This window comes from Harpia harpyja, chromosome 5 (genome assembly GCF_026419915.1).
Source record: "Harpia harpyja isolate bHarHar1 chromosome 5, bHarHar1 primary haplotype, whole genome shotgun sequence".
Lineage (NCBI taxonomy): Eukaryota > Metazoa > Chordata > Aves > Accipitriformes > Accipitridae > Harpia > Harpia harpyja.
The window spans coordinates 38,513,046-38,519,045 of record NC_068944.1 but is presented as its reverse complement, the minus strand read 5'-3'; positions in this window follow the sequence as shown (position 1 = coordinate 38,519,045).

Below are 6,000 nucleotides of genomic sequence, written 5' to 3'. Positions count from 1 at the left end.
TATTTTTCTTATCAGTGCTGATACTTGCCATCTATGAAAACAATTTTGCCTGGCTTTTTACAAATTCTTTTCACAGGCCTCATTGCTCTTCTATGGATAGACATATTGCCCATTTCTGACATCGACAGATGCAGTGCTTTCAGACTCTACAGAAAGTAATGGTGCCTGACATTTCTAGGGTGAAAGCCTCTCTTTGGTTTTAGTGCTAATGGAAACAGACTTTTTGTCTTCTTGAAAACCCAAAGCCAGAATGTAAATGGCTATGTAGTAAACAGAACAGATTCTTTTTTAATCCCAGAAAATAAAGAAAAAAGTAAACCCTCCCCCCTCTTATTGCAAAGTTATAGCAGATCTTTGAAGAAAACCACTTTCTCTCTAGAGCTTGCTTTCTTTAGTATCTTTTAGATATCCATTCATACTGAACAACTACCAATATTTATACTTTATACGTAAGGGAATTTGACAACAGCTTGCATTACATCAGTGGCAAAGTATTTACGAATGAGAACAAACCTTAGACAGATTGGCTATAGTGATTCACAGAACCATTTTATGCTAGGATGGTGTGTTCAGATGGCTTATACTAAATGAAAATCTCAGTTACTTTGAATTAGTCCTACGGCAGTTCTGAAGACTAGATTCTCTACTTAGTGAAGGAGACCTGATAAATAACATTTTATTTCTGTTCATAGGAGCTAAGGATCTAGTGCAAAGAATTCTCTATGGTCCAAAACAGGAAAGAAAATATGAGGTATTTTAGATGATAGTTTGAAGGGCAGGGAGATTTCATAGCAGGAGGTTTCCTAACAATGGTAAATGTCTGTGCAGGCTTAGCATCTGGAAAGTGATATTTCTTGAAAAATAAGTACTGAACAATGATCCTTGGAGATCATCTAATTCCTATAATAATGTATTTTCAGTGTATAGGATAGCTTCTTTTGAATTCTTGCTTCAGGCCTGAAAATCTATGATATTCTCAGTGTTTGATTGCCATCATATTTACATTAGACTGAAAGAGGTTGCTAAAAGAGTGCTATTACTCAAGGCGCTAAAGCCTTAATATCCCAACATACATATCCATTCTGCTGCATCTGTATAATACATATGCAAATGAATGTAATAGTATGCATCCACACTTCATGATAACTGCATACATCACTCTTTGTCGGACAGTGGCCTAAGTCCATAAACGTCATCAATGGTCAAAATTTCAAGCTGACCAGAAAGTCTCAAGTTTTGTAGAGGTACTAGATTTTGCATGATGCACTCAGCATTATGTCATTGAGATATTGCCCATCTTTGTCAGCTTTGTCATACTGTCTTATGGAAAAAATAGTTCTGCAGAGACCAGTCCTTAGAAACAAGATGGTTTCAACTTTACAAAGAAATCCTGCCAATTTTAAGAAATTTTTCAAATGAAATGTTTTAGGTTCCTCAGTTCAATGAAATATTTCAATCTGGGTAAAGCAATCTGAAACAATTATCAATGGGATTGGAAGACATAAAATCTAATTGGAATATCCCCATAGAACATACTAATTTACAAAAACTTTATGTTCCATCAGAGAATTGTTCTAATGGAAAAAAATTGTGTAGGTCTGTTTATAACTTTACTTCAGGTAATATGCAGGATATTTCCTTCCAGGTTTTGACCTCCTAAGAAACCATGTATTGACATCTTAAATCAGAATGCCACTGATGTCAGGGGGATAGTTCAGCAACTGTTCACAGATACGATTTTATAGACATAAAAGAAGCAGGCTCTGAACAATTAATTTCTTGTTGGTTTTGCTCTCCTGGAAGTTCCAAAACCACATGAGATCATTAGGTATCCTTCTTCTGAAAGCTAGGAGTCAAACACCTTATTTTAATTTTTCACTTAATTTTTCTCTCTGCTTGTTTCCTCTAGCCTGTTTCCTCCTGGCCTCCATGGTGACAAGAGTCTCCTATGATGAATTCAAAACACTGAGTCCCTGATCATCTAAGTCTCCTTGGTCTGTGAAATGACTCTTTTAAATTCTGTATATCTCAGATGTTAATGCCATGCCTGATACTATGTGGAGGCATTTTTAGAAGACCATAGTCCAGCTGTCTAGATATTGAAAGAATTGCCCTATTAGACCAGCTGCTTAGCCTCTATCCTGCCTTTACCTCCCCCATTCACTTGGCTGTAGGAACCAATTTTTCTGGTAACCTTGATTGTGCTAACAAAGCAAGGAGCTAAGCTCAGCTAAATAACTTCTTATATGGTTGTCCACACACACAAAGCATGCAGTAGAACAAAACCAGGAAAGTTACACACACAGAAAGACATCAAACTCCCTAACACAGTCATTAATGCAGAATTTTGTCACCCTCAAAAGTCTTGGTTTTGATCTGAGTTATATCAACCATTTCAGCTCTCAGTCTTTTTAGCCTGATCAACTTGCATGTTGCAGTTTATTGGTCTCCACTGACTTGGAAAGTTTGCATTTGAGAGTTTTGCATTGTATTTTTGTTTGGGTTTTTTGTTGTTGTTGTTTTTAATGCTCTGATGAAATTCCACCAAGGAATTTCATACCTCAGTTTTCTGTTATCATCTGAGTACAGACCTCCTCAAAGTCAGCAACCATCAGCTGAGCATAGTCACTTCAGAGCTCACCAGGAACAGTGACTCCAGAAGTTGTCATGTTCTGGCTATAAAATGAAGACTCAAAGCTGAATAAAAGGTTTCAACTACAAAAGAACTCATAACATGAAAATAGGATAAATGGGATATATACACTGACACATACGTATTCCCCAAATGGTCACACCACCCTTGTGCAACCTGGATTGGATCAATGGAAGTTGTAACATCAATGCAAACATGTTTTATGTGAAAAGATCATCTTCTCCAGCACTTGACAAGATTTGCTTTTGTATGAAATGACATTCAGTGGTCCCAGAGTGATTTGAGTACTAAACACTCAAGCATTTCAGTACTTTCAGGGGAACAGAAAGACAATCAGAGTCTTTACTCTGGCAAAGCACTGCAAAATATAATGGCTAGGAGTTAAAACAGGTAAAGTGAAATTAGAAACAGGGCAATCATTTTTAACAGTGAGATAATTAATTTCTGATACAGATTACCAATAGAAATACGAAGATTTTGAAGGAAGATTATGTTTCCTTCCAGTCAAGATTTAGTATCTACCTCTGGAAACACCCTCACTCAAACACAGGAATGTGGAAAGAATCCTGTCCTTAAATCAGGAGCCAAACCAGGAGTGTCTAATGTCATCTGAGATGCTCTAGAAGATGTGATCTGATCTCCAGTTACTGTGCAAATACAGGTCTCTCTTCACAGTGGTGTCACAACTGCCTGTCCTGGGTGTGTGTCTCATACCCCAGGGCATCCAAAGTGGCACTAGATGCTTATGTCTGAGCACCTTGTACAACAGGAAATGAAGCTGATCTGTTAATAGTTGGTCTTCCTGTATTAATTCTGACCATTTTCAGAAGAAAATGAAAAACAGATTGCCATTTAATTTTTCTGTTCTGTAATATCAAACTAGCAAAACAATGGAGAGAAGCCAGTAATCTTATTCTTGGAAATTTGCAAGAAAGCATATGAATTTGTTTGCTTTGAAACATTTTTAATAGGTCTATTTTGTGCTACCTCATAACAAAGGTAGGTTCATGTCAACAGCAAGCAATCACTTAAGGCTTTGTAGAATCGTTACTCATAAATTGAAAATGGACATGTATAGGAAACTGAATCTAGCCTTCATTTTTGTCTTCCAGGCCAGATCAAAAATCCTTAACTAACTAGCTATCTAATGAAATAACTAACTGACTAAAGATCAAGCAATGGACACATTATTTTCCTGTTGCAATTCCTATCTGGATTTTTTATTAATTTCTGAATAATGATGATATTCATTCAGGAGAGGTAAGTGTAAGTGCTACTTATTGTGAGCCAGGAACAAAAAGAGAAGCAGTGGATTCAAGGCTTTTTGGCTATAATGTGCCACTTTCTAGTTAATGGGCTCTCGGTGTTATAACGAAAAGCAAACATGTAATTAAGAAAGAGCTCCATAAAAACTGCCTGTCATATATCTTAAGCTTGATTAGTTTAGATTAACGACTTACTTGATATACATGACAATAGGTGAAGCAAATCTTTGTTTATTTATTGACAATTCAATGTAACTGTGACATGCATAAACAGGCTTCCTCCTGATTAGTTCCATGTTTTAAAGTAACTTTGTGTTATAAAAGTTGTTAACTACAGTATCATTTTATTGAACTCTGCTCTGTGAATGATGTGATCTACATTGAAAGGCGTCAATATTGCAGCCATTCCTGGCAGGCATTGGAGCATTATGTACACAGATTGGAGTAGATATCTCATTGTACAAATCCACAGACCCAGAAAATGTCCAGTTATTGAGACTGCACAGAGAGGACAATGTTCTATTCATAGGATCTGCAGTGCAAGGTCAGAGAATGAAACCTGAACTAAGTGTAAGGTTCAGATTAGTTTCACGGTTTTGCAGAGGACCTCCCTGAAAGTTAGGACTCTGAAAGCACCAATCCTTTCCCAGAGATCCCTGGCAAGGGGTTGTAGCACACAGCATAGCATTCGTATGAATAAGTAGTTGGGTAGTGATTTCCAGTGTGAAGCTCCTATAAAGCTCAGCAAAAGGGAGAAAGACAGAGTGGTAGAAAGGAAGTTATATGAGCCTTTTGTAACAGAACAACTTTTTCAGAAAATGCTTGTGGAGTGATGGTACAAGGATGTTGACTTTTGACATGTTTTTTGCTTGAATGAAATGATTTATATTTAGATTCAGTTACTGTTTGGAAGCTGTAACCTCATAACACCATTGACATCCTGTGGTTTCCCCTTATTAATGCTTCTGAAAACACATAGCTAGAAATGGGTTTCTTTAACAGTAGCAATTTTAGGCAGAACTGGTAGTGTCTCTTATTATGCCGGTTTCATGCTTTCCATTATAAAGATCTGTTTTCAGTGACTTCTAAATTTTCTGGCTTGTCTGGGCTGATATTTTACATATTAAATGTTGACTTCAGGTTGCGATTCTTGGAAAAAGCCAACTGAAATAGTTGAAATGAGCTGACATAAGTATCAAAGGTCAAGGTCAAAGAAGGGGTCAAAGAAGGGAGGAATGGGAAAAAGAGTCTTTGCCCAGTATGCACACTGCTGGGTGAACACAAGTGTTCTGAGTCTCACTATTGTTCTGCTGCTGGTAAAAATGACAATGTAACAGCAGACTGTTATCTCAGGGCTCCGTAGCTGACCTGCAAGAACTACATTGCTGCTATCTGCTCTCTGGTAAAATCTCCAAAGTTATTCTCTAGCTCTGTCATTTGTTGCCACAGGACAGAATTTCTTCCAGTTTCTTCTTTTAAAAAACCCCAGGAGGTCATACATAAAAACACACAGGAGGAAAGCTAATAAGATAACAGAATTAAAACAATTTTTTTCTCCTAAAATGGGAAGAAAAAGCCTTCAAGAAAATATGTGAGTCCAACAGTCAATCAAGTTGTAAAAGGAGCATTCACTAAGGTGATGATATTGGAGAAAAAAAAATCTCAGAATTAATTCTTTGTGTCAACATTTATTCCAGAAGAGGCCAGAGAGATTCCTACTCCAGAGCTATTCTTTTCCGGAGGATAAGCCCACAGGATTGTTTCCCTCAGGAATCCTTAAACAACTGCAATAAGCAACTGCTGAACTATTAACTGTCAATAATAATCTGTCATTTAAATGAGTTGTGTTCCCTGAAGAATGGAAAGTGGCAAACATGACACCAATATTTTATGAGATTTTCTAGATTGACTCAGACAATTACAACCCAATAAATTATATTTGTATAACAGCAAATTTGTAGAAAGATTCCATTCTGTAAGAACAGACAGAGTAATAAAATAGAAAAATGTGATATACTAGGGAAAAGCCAATGTAGCCTTTGCATAGAGAAGTCATGACTCGTATAACAATCAGACATCTTT